Here is a 17,963-nt window from a genome sequence, read left to right as displayed (position 1 = left end):
ATATTCCTCAGCTGTTTACGTATTGTTTCGTGAGAGACGTGCAATTTCAAGGCCATTTCACGAGTGTGTTGTCTTGGATTAGCCTTGTAGGCGGCGCGTGCAACTGCTAAATGGTTGGCTTTTTTTTTTTTTTTTTACTACTAGTTCTGACATAGAGATGGCTATGTCTGGAAATTGGTATATCTGACTTGGCTGTTCAGCCTATGCATGGCATAAGATGTCATTCGGGTTGGAAATACAAGATATTCAGCAATCGCATTTATTAAGTGGCATTCTTTAAGTGACAGTTATTCGGTAACGTTTATTTGGTTGTATTTTCATGTTGGACTCATTACGTGATAGTTATGAACTAACAGTTATTAGACAGCATGCATTTGGTGGAATTTTTTACGGGCCATCATTACGAGGAATTTATTAAGTGACATTTATTCGACAGTATTCATTTAGTGGCATTTATCAAGCAATATTTAATATTGCATTCCTTAGATGGCGTTTGTCAAATACTCTTTCTAAAGTTACACTTCTTAAAGAATATTCCTATAATAACAATCATTAAATGACAATTATGAAATAGAAATTATTTTAAACTTCAGTTAAAGCTTTCTGTTTTCATTACAGCCCCTGGTTTATATGATTTGATAAAGCTTGCTGTGTCCCTTATATGAAGTATCTTCTTTTATATGTTTGATATTAAACATACTGTTCCACTAACAAACCCTGGTTTATATGCTCATGTGAAGGAGTGTCTCAGTGGCTACCCTTCATGTAAATCGATAGTAGAAGAAGGACTGTATTATTGAGAGTACTTAGCTACCAAGCTAGATAAAAACGGCCATGACATCTCCAGTTACACATGTTTAAGTAACGCCTTGAATTTCCCTTACAGTCCCTGGTTTACATGGCTAGGTACAAAAAAAAAGTCTATGTTTCTGACTAGCAACGGGTTTACATGGTATGGTGAAGAACTACACAGGCCTGCGAATTTAAACTTCATAAAGACTGTTTTGGTTTTAATAACGGATTTTCCATAATTCAGCTATGCAGATTTCGAAAATATTATTCATTTTTTTCTATCAAGTAAGGGTTTTTTTTACAAATAAGGAAGAAAAAACTCTCACTTAGATCAAATTATTATTTCGTTTACCACAATGAAATTTTTTTATTATTATGTTATCTTTGGGTTCTAGAACGATCGATAAGACTCTCGCGTCGCGATAGGTCTACAGAAATCCATAATCAGTGGTGGTCAACATTTTAAGCATAACAAAATGTGACCCGATTTCAATGAAAATGGTTCACTTATGTAAAAATACATATGACGTTTTGTGAAACATCTGTACATGATGAAAAATAAATGGATATCATTTCAGGATTAAGTGTACAGGAATTACTATAGAACATGCGATAATTTCAAGATAATAAAACCATCGTAGGCCTGAATTACACGATTCAACGAGGAGTACTGTGTCCAATACAGGCCTTGGTTTAAATGGTTAAGAGAAGATGTACTGTGTTTCTGATAGGCAATAGCTTATGTGTTAAGGTTAATAAGAACTATATCCTGAAGTGAAGAAAGGCTGTGTCCTGAACAGTCCTAAATTATTCGGTTAAATGAGAATATCGTGTCCAATACATCCCTTCGTTTACATGGTTAGGAGAAGAAGTAATGTGTCTCTGATATTTCCTGGTTGAAATTGTTACGTATGACAATTTCTAATAGCCTAAAACTGAATTAAATTGTAATTTAGATTTAGTAGTTAAATATATGCCGATATATATGCAATTTATAATATTTGCCAACAAGATTGATGCACACAATTTTCTTTTTTAATACAAATATATTTTATTATACAAACAACAATAGAATTTACAATAACCGTTATTACAAATAGTTATTACAAACAATGATTTATATACAAAAGTTTTACAAAGTTACAAGCAATATAAAGTCTTCTTTCTAGTCTGAAACTTTCTTGATGTCTTATCTAGAGTTCACAATGAGCGTGTTAATTTCGAGTTGATGTAGATACAATTCACTTAATAGGGAGCTAGCTAGCCCTGTAGTTCTCGCTGATCACGCCAATATTTTTCTTACAGTTGACGTTAGGTAATGTTTTCGAAAAAGTACTAATGTACGATGTGAATCTACTGAAGTTAAATGGTTTGTACGTTCGAAATGTATAAATGTTCCTGGTCAAATATCTTAAGTTTTCCAGTTAATAAGAGTTATAAAAATCACAGTTATAGATTCCGAAGTTTATAGCACACCAACTACAGCAAACCAATAATAGATACTCATTTTTGGGCGCGTCGGGTTGGTTATATTTATAGGCGTGTAGAGGGTTTCTCGAAAATTCAGATTACGTAACAATACTAACACGCTACTCTAAAGTTTACGAACACACGTATATTGTTGATTCTTACACTCGAGAATCTTCTACAACTGTAGAGAATAGGCGGGAGTTTCGCAATACATATTTAACACTATAAGTTATGCATATTTCTAAATATAAACTTAATCTAAACAAATGTCGATATTTAAATAAGTATAAAATAATAAATCCGTCACAAAATTAGTAAGAGAAGAATGTCTACCACCAACAGAATGACTGCGTTCTTGAGTACCCTTAAGTTACACTGATTTATGGAGAATAGCTGTATCTATGACATTTAACACAGCCATGGGAAGAGTCGCTGTGACGTTGACAGCCTGCGTTTGCATCATTATGTAAAAGATCCATTTAACCCTTGGTTTACATGGTTAAATTTTGAGTCCATAACACATTATATCGTTTGGAAAAAAAGAGCCTGAAAGCGCTTGGATTACCCTTATTCGTGAAGTAGAGCTGCATTCCTGAAATACCTTAGTTTACCTACTTAAGTGAAGCATTGTTTCCCTAACAACTATTGATTTAAATATTTAGGTGTGAAAGTACTGTAAACGTTAACGTACATGGTGATGCGAAGAACTATGTACTTAACAGCCCCAAGTCTACATCGCAAAGTGAAGGAATGTGTTCCTGATAGCTCCTGATCTACATGCATATGGGAAGGTGGCTGTGTTCCTTATAGGCCTTGGTCTACATGCTTGATGAAGACTGTTGTACTCCTAACAACCTTTTCTTTACAAAGCAAAATAAAGAAATAAATATTGTGAAATACAATAATTGTTTACCTCCTTATGTTTACACTCCTATGTTAACAACAGATCTGTCGTGAGATATCTCTTCCTTGGACTTGGTGTCTCTTATATCTTTCTGTAAGACTACCTTCCTCTGTCCTTTAATTCATTTCATTGAACTTTTGTTGTTACATTTTATTATCTTTTGCTTTTCTTCTCTTTCCTCTCTTCTACTTGTATTTATTATTTTCTCTTAAAGTAAATGTTTTACACACTCTTTATGTTGATATATCGTTCAGTGTTATTTGAAATAAATTAATAGATAGCGATCTCTTTAGAAGCTATTTGTTTCTATTTATATCTTTAGTTTTATCGTCTCATTTCGCTCGATTTTCTGTATTTCCATTTTTATCTTCATAAACAATGTACATCTGAATATCAAACCTCAAAGTGCCTTCATTACAGTCCCCGGGAGAAGGTTGCCACGCAACCGTTTCATTTCTTTTAGTGCTGAGTCGATTTCTCCATGGAAAACATCGATTCGATTTGATGAGACTTTTCAAACTTTCAAATACGTTTTACACAAACGACTTCCCGTAAATGTTGAGAGAATATCAGCTCAAACGGACTGAAAGACTCATCTACCGACAAATCGTTCTAGCTTTTATCAGTATTGATCTGGCTACTTTTCCATGATGAATTGACCGTTTCATGTAACTATACTGTTTATGGATCTTAAGGCTTCAGACACACCTACGAAAATCCCCATGGTAAGATCTACTATAGAAGCTATCGTGGAACGCAACGACAGAAGTTTCTTAGCTCAAGTCTCGTTATTGAGTGTGTTGAATTTACATTGTTAAAACTCAATATATCAGAAACGAGAGCTCTATTTTTTAATGGAAAGAGAGGACATTCATTATTTATAAACTCAATAAGAGTTCAAAACTCTGAACATATTGCTTTTTACTAAAACATTAATCGTTCATTAAAAATCTAATGGAACTGTAAATATACTATAAACACTTAAGTTAATACAACTCAAATAAAAAATGTGGCACATAGTGCTATCTTCATAGAAAAAGTACACTTTTTGTAGAATTTCAAATCGTACGTATCATCATGCATTTTTTGGTATAAAACACTATGTCATCGTTTTCTATGTTTGCAACGGCTAGTTTCGTCATCATTTTGTGAAAGTAGATATTTCTTTGGTTAACAAAAACTATGTCAATTTTTTCTATGTTTATAAATATTCATTTGGTTCAAAGAAGATTAAGTCGTTTATTTGTATGTTTCTGAATGTTCATTTGGTTCATAGAGTACTACGTTATCGTTTTGTGTGTTTGTAAACTTTTGTTGCTTCAGAGAGTAGTGTTATACTTTTATGTTTGTAAACATTTGTTTCCTTCATAGAGTACTATATTATCGTTTTGTGTTTGTAAACTTTGGTGTGTTTGAAAGAGTACTATATTATAGTTTTGTATGTTTGTAAACTTTGGTTTGCTTGAAAGAGTGTTACGTTATAGTTTTGTGTGTTTGTAAACTTTGGTTTGCTTCATACAGCATTAGGTTATCGTTTTGAGCGTTTATGAAAGTTAACTTGGTCTATAGAGCACTGTGTCAACATTTTGCGTTTCGGATTATTGATTTGGTACAGTGAACATTATTTCCTCGTTTCATATTTTTGTCAATGTTGGTCTGTTTCACAGAGTAATATGTCATCTTTTTTGTGTTTGTAAATGTAGATTAGTTTCATAGTATAAATAGAATACTATTTTCATAATGATAATAAAATAATGCTTTTTTGATATTTCACATGTCTATTAAAGTTAGTTTGGTTCATAGCATAAATAAAATAATTGTGTTTTTTTTATTTCATTTGTCTATCAAAAATAATGCTTTTTTGATATTTCACATGTCTATTAAAGTTAGTTTGGTTCATAGCATAAATAAAATAATTGTGTTTTTTTTATTTCATTTGTCTATCAAAGTTGGTTTGGTTCACAGAGTACTATTCCATCGTTTCAAGTGTTTGTGGGTGTTGGTTTAGCTTAATTGTTTCTTTGAAGTTAAGCACAAAGCTACACAATAGGCTATCTGTGCTCTGCCCACCACGGGTATTGAAACCCGGTTTCTAGCATTGTAAGTCCGCATACATACCGCTGTGCCACTGGGGGGCGGTTTAGCTTATAAAACAATATGTCAACATTTTGTATGTTTTTTGGAAGTTGGTTTGCTTCACATAACCCTACGCTATCTACTTGTATGGCTGTAAATGTTCTATGTTTAAAGAACCCTATGTCATCGTTTCATGTGTTCGTGAATGTTGGTTAGGCTTACATAACCTTATATTATCGTTTTGTGTGTTTGTGAATGTTGGTTTGGCCCGTAGAACACTATGTCATAGTTTTGTGTGTTTGTGAATGTTGATTTGGCCCATAGAACGCTATGTCATTGTTTTGTGTGTTCATGAATGTTAATTTGGCTCACAGAACATTATATCATCGTTGTTTGTGTTCGAGAATATCAATTTTGTTCACAGTGTATTTTATCATTTTGTGTGTTGGTTAAAGCTGAGTTACTGAGTTAAAATCTTATGTATTGTGTTCCTACAAATCACTGGAATAATCTTTTTGTTTTCAAAAGAAACATGACATTATCAAATTAATTAAATACGATTCCAAAGATCTTAGATGTCACTTATTCTAAATGTGTGATAGCAAACAAGGAAAATGTACTTTTATATTTTTTATCTTTATTGGCGTTGACATATTCAGTCGTATATAAATACATTTTCATAAGAAAATAACCCATTATACTTTGTTTGAAATTTTCTTAAATCCTTATCATACACACTGCTGTTAAGACGTAGAAAGGTGGGTGATTTATCATCCAACAAACGGCATTTTTATATCAAGATGACTATCAGGACCTGACGTGAAAGTTATCTTGTTTAAAGTCCACTGAAATAATACTAGGCTATAAAATATATTCATTACTTTATTTCCATGTACATCTGACTTGAAAATTTACTGTAGGTTCTACTTTCAAATATAGAATTTGTCATCAGAATTATAATGAGCGAGCAAAACATCAGATTCACTCCTTTTTCAACAAATGACTTTAGCTAAGCAATAAGTCAAATTAACAAATAAACAACCAAATGCTTTAGAAACCACGTCGCTCATATGGTGGTAAATTAAGACAACAAATGCAACTTGTATTTTGACCCTTATTAACCGCGCTGAATGTATGAAGTGAAATTTGTGTTATTTGACTTATAATCTTTGATTTACTTGACATAAAGACTCAGCAGTATCAGCATAAACTTAGCTCCTCTCAGCTTGCTTACATTCCGATGTTCAACGGCATGCTTCAGGATTTCGAATTCGGGGTTCAATCCTCTCGTTGGAAAGAGTGAAGATATCCCATTGTGCAATTTGCACTAAAGCAAAATAAATAAACGAATAATACTCTTAGCTTTATCACAATCAAATATTTACAATATTTTTTTAAAAATCTGTACACCATAGTATGTTCTTTATAAAACAATGAACCTTATTGGAGAAATGTTGTAATAATGAATCCGTTGTTGTATTTGTTAATTCGTGGCTCGACAAGTATGTCTAGCTACATAAAAGTCTGAGAAATTTACGGCAACCATTTTTTAATGAAATTTCAGCTAAGCTATTGATTACTATCTACTATTAAATGGTAAATATTTTAAAATAAAAACATTTTTTAACTTTACTTTTACAATAGTAGCCTCAGCCTAAAATATCAATGAGAAACCAGGCCTCTGGTTGCCAGTTTTCGCAAGTAAAACAAGCTAGAACTAAGATGATAAGGACAAGTGAAGTTAACTGCTGTAGAAGTGATAGTCCTAAAAACTGACATAGGCCTAACGTTCAATATGTTAGAATAAGACTAACAATAGAAGGGGAGATAAGAAGGCCCGACATGCCCAGTTGGTTAGGGCGCTCGACTCGCAACCTGCGGTTTCGAATCCCCGTTCTACCAAACATGCTCGCCCTTTCAGCCGTGGGGACGTTATAGTGTGACGGTCAATCCCACTATTCGTTGTTAAAAGAGGAGCCCAAGAGTTGGCGGTGGGTGGTGATGACTAGCTGCCTTCCCTCTAGTCTTACACTACTAAATTAGGGACGGCAAGCGCAGATAGCCCTCGTGTAGCTTGGTACGAAATTCAAAACAAACAAACATGACTTGTAATAATTTTCTTCACTATTTTCAGTTTTAGCTTGTGTTTGCTTCAAACTTCTGTCTAGGATACCCGTGTTCAAGATGAATAACTTCTAGTATAAAAATATCATTCTGAGTGGATTTCTAAACCATGTGAAACAAGTCATTTTTGATATTCGGTTAACACCTATATTCTAAATATGGATTAATTACTGACAGGTCTTAAGCAACACCAACTATTTAGCATATGTCATGGAAGCAGGCTTTTTGTTTTATTAAAACGTAAACTGAAACTAAGACGAGAGCGGAAATGCTTATTCACGTAGTATTCTACATCAAAAAGATAGGAACTGTTTTTTAAATAATTTTTGTTTCAAGGGATTAACTTACTCAAAAGAATCCTAAGTAAGATGCACAATATCTTCTGGATTGTTTTTTTTTTCTAATCTGGGTTTGGAGGATCAAAAATTATAACTTTTAGACGATTCATTTGATGGACAGTGAAACTCCATCGTCCCCTACCTGCTAGAATAAAGACAAGGTTGTTAAATATCACCGATAGATGGCTCATAACGCCAGGTGCACGAGGTCTCAGATAACAATACATTTGTTATCGGCTTATTCTGCTAATGTTTTATTTTTGTTTCATGTGTTACTGGGTCACACTTACTAATATGGCGCTTAATTCATCGTTGAGTTTGTTTATTTATTTTTTCTTTCTTATCAACCGGGAATGTTTTGGTGAAGAACCAGCTACGTTCATGCAGGGTGGATTAGCCTATCGGAATACCATGTAATTGCCCGGTGGACCGGTGTATTTGACGAATTACTAGAAATGTACAGTATTTTCAATTTTAATTGTTTAGCCAGTATACAGCGTGTGATATTGCCCGAGCTGGTCATTTAATGCCAATCCGCTCCTGCGTCCATGTCACGGCGCTTTTGAACTCAGTGCTAAGTGTTGATATGAACAGTCTCTTGTTGAAGCTTTAGAAATAATAGTTTACAGTTGTGATCTTAAAGTTCTGAAAATTCACATCAAAGCTACTCGTTTGTCTTTCAACCACTTTACTCTGTACGTCTTCACAAGTCGGCGTGACACGCCTCGTGTTTTATATGGTAATGACCAAATCCTGCCATTAAACAATAAGGAGAACCAATCTCGCTACAGAGCTGACGTTGAAGAATCTCAACTAATAAAGAATTTTCGCTGTTGTTTCTGCGCGTCTGAATTTATAAAGAAAAGTTCGATTATTTATTTCCTAATTCTCAATAAGAAAGAAGTCACTCTATCCCATTCCACGTTAGTAAAAAATCTATGTAGTCGAAACGTTTGACGGAATCACCTGGAACAGCAAATACGAAGAGTTGGCACTTGATGGAGTAACGAGAATACCAAACTCGGAGAATCGGTTATTTATTTTACCTTAATTGCATAAGGAATAGAGAGGCTGGGAAAATACAGCTTGGTTTAAATATTTCAGCAACAATTCTTGACTACTGTAAAGTACAAGACAAATAAACACATTAAATTTAGGTATGAAAAATAGTGATAAACACAATAGGGGTAAGTGGGAATTGTTGTTTTTTTGTGTCAATTCCCGTTTAAATAAATGTTTTTTTTTTAAGAAAAATTTCCACCAGACTCCTTCACATAGGATGTTTAACTCTCTTTTTTTTCACTATGCTCTTTTCTATGACTCACTTTTCTTCTCATCACACTAAAATAGGCCTGGTGGTTAAGGAGCTCGATTCGCAATCTACATATTATGAGTTCGAATCCTGTAGCCAAACATGCTTGCCTTTTCAGAAGTGGAGGCATTATAATGTGTCGGTGAATCCCACTTTTCGTTGATAAAAGAGTAGCCCAAAAGTTGGTGGTGTTGACTAACTTCCTTCCCTCTAGTATATCTCTTCTAAATTAGGGACTGCTAGCGCAGATAACCCTCGAGTAGCTTCGCGTGAAATTCTAACAACAACCAAATAAACTCATTCCACTAAGAATCTTTTTAAGGTTGGACATGTTCCCTTTCTACTATGGCTTCTCCTATAATCAATTTTTTGTCTTTTCTATTAATTCCTCTCCCACGTTTAAATTTCTATTCTTTCTTCAAATAAGTCTACTTCTACAGTAAAATGTGTTTGTTTATTATTTCACTAAGTTAATAACAGCAGAATTTGTTCGTTTGTTTTTCATTAAGCTCCCTTTTACAATAGAAATTTTCTTTTGTTTTGATTAAATCTCCTCCTATAGTAGGATTCGTTTATCTATTTTTCAGTTTGCCCACTTCTACAGCGTTATTTTGTGTTTGTTTTTCACTAAGTCTCCTCCTAGTGAGGGATTTGTTAATTTTAATAAGTTTACACCTACAGTAGAACTTTTTGTTTATTCACAAAGTCATTCGATTCACTTGTACTAGCTGCCTACGTTTCCGTTGGTATTCTCTGCTCCTGGGTGATAATGCTATATTGCTGCATTGTGCAAAAAATTTCGACAGTAGTGCCCTTCAATGGTAGGCCAGGGGATATCTCGAAGTTCAGTCTCTCATATCTTAAATGAGAATGACCATCACGTGGGTTGTGTTACTCACTCTGAGTAAATCGAACATTTTCTGTCAAGTAAAAAACGTTAGAATTAAACATTACACGGGTTTGTTTGGAATTAAGCACAAAGCTACACAATGGGCTATCTGTGCTCTGCCCACCCCGGGTATCGAAACCCGGTTTCTAGCGTTGTAAGTCCGCAGACATACCACCCATTGTGTAGCTTTGTGCTTAATTACAAAGAAACAAACAAACAATCTTTTAAGCAAATGACTGTCCTAGCTGCTGATAACCATAGTTAATCCCAGCCATACCAATTGTTGTCGTCAGTTTGATGGACCATCAAAGTTGCCTCTCACTTTAAGATCCAGCACTTCCTTATGTGACTGATCGTGAAAATCCATATAAATATTCTTTGTTCTTTCCTCCGCATTCTCTAGATTACAGTGGAATCAAATTGTCATCTTACTTTCCTCTGACTTATCAGTTTCCTCCTTTGATTTCTGGTCAAGTCTGTTCTCTAGAGGTCCCTCAGCAATATTCTTTTCATGTTAATGGACCAATTCAGCAGACAACAATATATAGTCTTGTCCAGACAGAGCCGAGTGACTTAAATGCCGCTCGTATGTACCAAAACCAAGTCTTGTTTCGATGCTAGTACATTCATTCCTTCACTATCTTATCATAGCCTCTCTCCTATCATATGGTGATTTTTCCTCGTTTTAGACGTGCAAACTCGTGTGCATCAACTTATGCAGACCTTATCCCCTCCGCATATCCTTGTGGACATTATAGAGCATCCACTTGAAGAGGAGAACCATATATCAGAACAGCATGAGTATGTTTGATGAACAACCTTCTGATTTCTGTTCAGTTGCGTGGTATACCATCATAACCTAGTATAAGTCTTCGTCCCGTCGGTTTGTTTGGAGCTAACAAACTTTCCAAGCATATGCTTGGCTATCTGTATTACCCATTCTACTAAACCACGAGGATGGAGGCGATAAGGTGCAAATCTTAACCACACCTAACACTTTACACAACTCAGAGTACAGTTAGTTGACAGTTGAAATTAACTCCCTGATTCATATGGACCTTTTTAGGATATTAAACCCAAGATATCCAGTGCTCTGCCAACGCATGAATCAAGGAATGCAAACATATCGTTCAATGGATAAACCTTGACCTACTTTGTGAAGTTGTCAATGGCCACAAATATATACAAATAACTTCCTCCCATCCTTGGGAATGAACCAGCAATATCCAGGGCTGTTCTCTGTAGGAAGAAATCGACAATCTCTGATGGAGTTAACCCTATTAAGGCCAGCTTTTTCTCTGGGTAGCACAGACAGTACAATGCTGACACCAATGCTGGATATCTTTTTGGTGATTTTTTCCTAAACTTAATCTAAGTCTTTTACCATTATTTTCACCACGCGCTAATTCATTTTTCCACCATATTGTCAGTTATCTAAGCAACAGTTGGACAAAAGTCCGTGCGTGTGTATTTACCTATAATTGGCAAATAACTGGACCGATTGTCACCAAACCTGGCATTTAACCTTAGTTTCTACCATGGAGTGACAAGGGATGGGAGTTCAACGATCGGATTTGACCACCTATGTCACCTCATGAGCCCCTATGAATACCCCATGCATTGAACAGGTATGTCAACTCGTGACTAATAAACCATACCTTAGAAAAGCTACAATAACGGTTGTTAAAGTAACAGTCTATTGTAAACGATGTTTCGATTCTAGACTTGATCACGTTAATACAAACTTTAATAGAATAATAGCACAAAGCACAGTAGGAGTTAGTAACGATATGTAGTATTTTCATTCCTTTTGTTGTATTTTTATCTAACCCTCTTTTTCTTTGGACCTTGGCTTAGTTTCAGCACCACTATTCCTCGTTCTAATTTTTCTGTTCTTATGTCTCTGTAACTGTTTTTTTTATTTTACCTCGATTTTTTGAATATCTTTCTTTGTTTCGACTATTTCATTCTTCTTTGTGTGCATTTTACCTTCATTCACCTTTCTTTAAACAGTAACCCGAAGCCTACCTTTTCTTTATACCTACTTCTCACATGCTTTTCCCTGTTTCATCTCTCATTTTTCACATTATTCATACTTTCTCCAATTCCTACTTATAGATTTTTTTTTCGAATTCCCTTGTCGTCCGTTACCGCCTTTTTTCCTGTCTATGCCGTGCATTCTTTTCTGTTTTGCATATGAATGTTAAAAACAGATGATTTAATAATACACAAAGCATTTATTTCCAGGCTTAAAGCTTGGAGTCTTATCAACCTCCATCCAACTTAAGACACAACCTTTTTTTAAACAATATTTTCAGGCACTTTATTATTACCCACAAGACCCATAAAGCTGCAAATCATATCAGCTACTTCGCTCTTTCTCCATCTTTTTTATCACCATAATATACTGTTGTTCTTCGGGAGTTAAACAGTATTTGCTTAAAGTTTTCTTTGGACCTGTTAAGCGATACGTTGTCTTATGAAATTCTGTTGTAATGCTGAAAGGTTATCTAGCTATTAACTTTCTGCAGCGTATTAATATACTACACGGGAATGACAGTTGAGTTTTGCTGAAACAAGACAGTATTAAAGGTCTTCTTACTTGGTAAAGAGAAACAAAGTATTTTCGTAAAGTAGAAATGTGATAGGCCACATTAGATATTTTATATTAGAAACAGTCCCCCTATGGGACAGCGGTAAGCCTACGGAATTACAAAGCTCAAGTTCGAGGTTCGAATCCCCGCGGTGAACACAAAAGATAGCCCATTGTGGCTTTGTTCTAAAACAAACACACATATTAGAAACAAATAAATCAATTAAAAGACAGTTCATTATTGAGAAGTAACACAAAATATAACCATCTGGAAAATGGGCTACCTGTGCTCTGGCATCTAAACCCGTTTTTAGCGTTATAAATCTTCAGACTTACTGCTGAACCACCAGAGGGTTATTGAAAATTGTAATTACTACTTTCAACTAAAATTAAAGAGGTCGATTGGATTTTCACCTGATTTTATTTAAGTACAAAGTTGCACAATAAGCCATTGTGCGCTGTGCCCACTGCAGGGATCAAACATCAAGTTTTACCATTATTAATCTCAAATTACTGCTGAGTCATCTTTCACCTGATTACAATTCACTTAACACTGAAATTGCTTTATGTTTCTAATGACAATGTACTGACCAGTGCTATAGTGCTAAATTTTATAAGTGTGGGAGCTCTGCCCAAATTTGTCAGACGTGTAACGTCACCATCAGGGTAAAACTCTCATATTGAAAAGCTAATTTTAATTTTAGAGTCCATTTTTAAATAAAGAAAATATATGCAGCACTAGATGTTTCAGATTACTTTCATTAGTACCAAACTGAATACGCATATCTTAGCGAAAGAAAATCCGCAACTCAACTTCTTTAAATTAAGCAGCAAGGAATAAATAACAACAGCTGGGTACCAAATAATAGTCACTAACATTAAAACAAGTTTTAAAGTCTCATATCTTATTAATTTATTATCTTTCTAACAGCACTATAGTGTTAACAACTTTTACTTTTGTAGTATTTTTGCATACTCCATATTCTGCCAAAACGAATAGCTAAAAAACAGCAACCTTCATTGTATATTATGTAAATAAAAAAGCTTTTAAAAATTGTGTGCGTTTTAAACACAGTATAATTGTAAAATTTACTTTTATTAAGAGCTTCAATACATATGACAAAAAACGTTTCCTTATTTTAACACTCTGACACATGCTCTTCACCTGGAACGGTCATATTGTACCGTACACCAACTCCTGAGGGACAGTGACAGTGTGTACTGGGTGGTTTGAGAGCTCTACTAATAGATGCATGGGATCACAAACCGATAGGCTGTTCTCTGGTGCTCTGAGTGTTTTATTATGAACCACATTTAATTTCTGGTGTAAATTGAACAAATTTACATATATATATATATATATATATATACATGTATATGCACACATAGTTTTAGTTTTTGAAGTGTCAGAATTCAGCTCCAATTTCTAGTGCTGAAGCAGTGGTCTGGAAGTCATTGGTACCGACATAAAATTTGAGGAATTTTTTCAATATAAACGTGTGTCACATGATTTACAGTCATTACTAACAAAAAAGTATTTAAACACTGTTTATAACACACAAGCATCGGTGGTAGATCATTTAAGAATCACTTTATTACTTGAGATTAGGTAGGAACACGATAAGTTTCCTTCAGCCTCTAATAAATCAATTCAGGCAATAGAACAAGTACAAAATTAGGCACAACAACAGCTTTTTGTTCCTCTAGGCTGTTCTTCCACACCCACCAATAAGAATAAGGAAATATCCACCCGTTACTTTTCAGGAAATCATTGATTCCTTATTTAATTTATTGTGATGGGCCGACCTCTACTTCTGCTGACAGCAACTCATTCCATAAGTCACCCATGTGAGAAAATTAAACTGTATTAATTGGAACCTAGTTTGTATTTTCCAAATTTTAAATTTATGTCCTCTCGTGATTATCTTCAGAGTACAGTAAAAAATAATGAAAGCGCTTTACCCTATCAACCTTCTAGATAATCTTATATAGTTAAATACAATCATCTCTTTAAAGTATAGTAATAGGTGGCCTTATTACATCCTTATTTCAGAAGTAACTATTTATAGGTGAGAGGTACTTAGGTCTACTTCCATCATATTTGTAGTAGCGATCAAGTTCGCAGAGTAGGTCATTCTTTTGCCAATTTTTTGCTAAGTAATTTATAGTATTATGCAAGAGTCTATCGGCTATTGTTTGTATGTTAGCATATCTGTGCATAAATGTTAATGAGGTACTGCGAGAGATTTTATATGCTGTGGTGATAAGTGAGTTTTGTATAGATTGTAGCTTATTTATATGTTTGGGATGCTATGTTTATCCATGCAGGGCAGGCGTATTCTATTATGGGGCGTATATATGTTTTGTATATTTTAATAATGTTGTCTGATGATGTTCCTTGGTTTTTGCCTGCTAGACTTCTTACATAATTTGTGAGTTTCCATATTTTTGTTAATATATTACTTGTATGTTTTACCCACGTCAGTTTTGGGTCTAAGGTTAATCCCAAAAATTTTGCCAAGGTTGTGGTCTGGAGAAGTGTTCCGTTCATGTATAGTTTAGGTGGGCCTTTTTTGTGTTTTGTTAATCTTATAAAAATTTAGTAATTGGTTTTTTGGGACGTTTATTTTTATTCGATATTTTTGACAGTATTCTTCTATATTATTTAATAATGGTTGTAAATGTGTTGCTGCTATGAATGGGGTGGGGACAGTTTTCCAGACATCGTCCGCGAAACCTTGATTTGAGTCTTTTAGAGGCATATTATTCACATACATAATGAATAGAATAGAATAGGGCTAAGTACCTCTTCTTGGGGTACACCTGTCTCTGGGGTGAATGCCTCAGAGTAGGTTCCCCTTACATTTATTTTGCATGTTCTATTTTCCACGAAGTTGGATAGCCAGCGAATAATCACCCGCGGTAGTTCCAATTCCGTTATACGGAACTTAAGACCATTGTGCCATACAGTGTCGAAGGCTTTCTCAACATCGAGAAAGCAGGCGACAGTGCATTCATTTTTATTAAAGCTAATCAATTATTGTTTCTGTTAATCTAACCAGATGATCTGTTGTTTGTCTGAATTTTCTAAATCCATCTGGGATTTCTGGTAATTTTGAAGTGACTTCTAGGTACTTTGAGAAGCTATTGCTTATTATTCGTTCGAGAATTTTTCCTACACAGCTGGTCAGGCTGATCGGGCGGTAGTTGTTTGGATATTTGCTGGCTTTACTTCTTTATGGAACATTAGTGCCATCGCTTGCTTCCAAGAAACCGGAATATATCCAGAACTTAGTGATAAGTGAAAAAGTGCTGTAAGGTTTCCACATAATCTCCGTAAAGCCTGTATGCCGTCTTCTCCTGGTGCTTTGTTTTTGGTAGTTTTTATAGCTAGTTTGATTTCTGTTTCTGTAATTGTTTTTGTGAGTATTTGGGTAATTGGATTTTATATTTCATTTAATCTGATATTTGTGTTTTGTATGTTAACTGGACATTTTGGTGTGTACATGGTTATTTTTTTAATTTGGTTGTTCACTTTGTTGTAGAAGTGTACATTCATGTCTGGTTCTTGGTGTGTTTTGTAGGTGTTCGTTAAATACTTTGTCTTTTCAGCGTTTGCGTATGCTGTCTTATTTTGTATTGGTGAATCGTTTTAGGTAGTTCCAGAACTGTTTTGAGTCGGTTTTATCGTTTAATTGTGAGCAGAAATTATCCCAGCTGTCTTGTTTTAGTTGACGGACTTCATTTCTTATTTTGCTTCTTAATGTGTTTATTTGTGTTTTGAGTGTTGTATCTCGGGTTTGTATGAATTGTCTGCGTAGTTTCCTTCTTTCTTTTATCATTTCTATAATTTATGTGTGAGATTGCCATGTTTGTGTTGTTGTTGGTTGTTTGAGTTTGGGTATTGTTTGTTTTGCTGCCGTTTTGGGGCACTCAGTGAATTTATGGCAATATGTATCTATATCTGATGCTTCCGCGGCGTGATATACTTTTACTTTCGGTAGCATATTGTCAATGATTTTTGATATTGTTCCCAATTTGCTTTCTTATAGTTAAATGTTTCGGTTTCTATTGATTTATTTGTATGGGGGGGGGGGTGAAATTGAAGGTACACCAGACAGGTTGATGGTCACTATCTATGTGTTGTCCTACTTGAAAATTTACGAACATATTAAACGAACATAGGCATAGATCCAGGATATCGCTGGTGCCATATGCGTCTGATATACATGTATATGTGTCGGGGTAGCATCATTTAATAAAACTGTGTTAGTATCTAGTAGATATTTATGTAATATTCTGCCATTTGCGTTTGTTGCTTTACAAGTAAATATTCTATGTTTACTGTTTAGGTCTCCTGTTATAATCGTATTTTGACTATAGTTATTAATATCACACAGTAACTTGGTATCTAGGTTTTTAGCAGTAGATACCTGCTACCGTTACATTGATGTCATTTGCAGTAAGTACATCTATAATTATACATGCATTTGTGGAAGTTATTTCCACTTCCGATACAATCAATTCTGTCTTGTATAACAGGAGTATACCTCTGTTGAGGTCATATTTGTTTACTCTGTCTTTTCTTATAGTTGTGTAACCTTTTATTCTAAATCTATGGATAACACATAAACAAGTTTCACTAATAACAAATATATCTGGTTTAATGGTGTTGGTTATATCTTCAATCTAATTTTTGTTTGTTTTGAATTTCGCACAAAGCTACACGAGGGCTATCTGCGTTAGCCTTCCCTAATTTAGCAATGTAAGACTAGAGGGAAGGCAGCTAGTTATCGCCACCCACCAACTCTAGGGCTACTCTTTTACCAACGAATAGTGGGCTTGACCGTCACATTATAACACCCCCACAGCTGAAAGGGCGAGCATGTTTGGTGGGACAGGGATTCGAACCCGCGACCCGTAGATTACGAGTTGAACGCCCTAACCACCTAGCCCATATTACATTTTTAAACACTACATTCCGAATTTAGTCCCTTACGGATTTTCAAGAATTAGAAGAGTGTACAATAATAGTATTTCAACCACACTACATTCGTCATATGTATATATTGTTACGTCTCCGTTCGTTAGTTGATTTTCCGTAACTTCGTTCCCACGAAAATTTAGCGACACAAGTCCTCTCTTAATAAAACTGGTTTATTCTTTCCGAATATAACTTTACCAACAGTCGCTCTATAACAAACGCTATAACAACGAACTTCAACAATACTTTCTGACTGCAGTTCAATTACTCACTACCTACACACTGTCTTATATACATATATACACTGTCTTATATACATACCAGACAAACATATATCTAGTAGATGCTAGGGCATTCACCAAGGAACAGGATATTTCTAGAAAATAGGTGGCGTGACACTAGTCACGTGACCTTGCTAACGCAACAATATGATATCCATTGCCAATGACGCGATTTGCTCAATCTAGAGTTTTTCAGGCCA

The sequence above is a fragment of the Limulus polyphemus genome, unplaced genomic scaffold (genome assembly GCF_000517525.1).
Source record: "Limulus polyphemus unplaced genomic scaffold, Limulus_polyphemus-2.1.2 Scaffold230, whole genome shotgun sequence".
NCBI lineage: Eukaryota > Metazoa > Arthropoda > Merostomata > Xiphosura > Limulidae > Limulus > Limulus polyphemus.
This window is presented reverse-complemented; position numbering follows the sequence as displayed.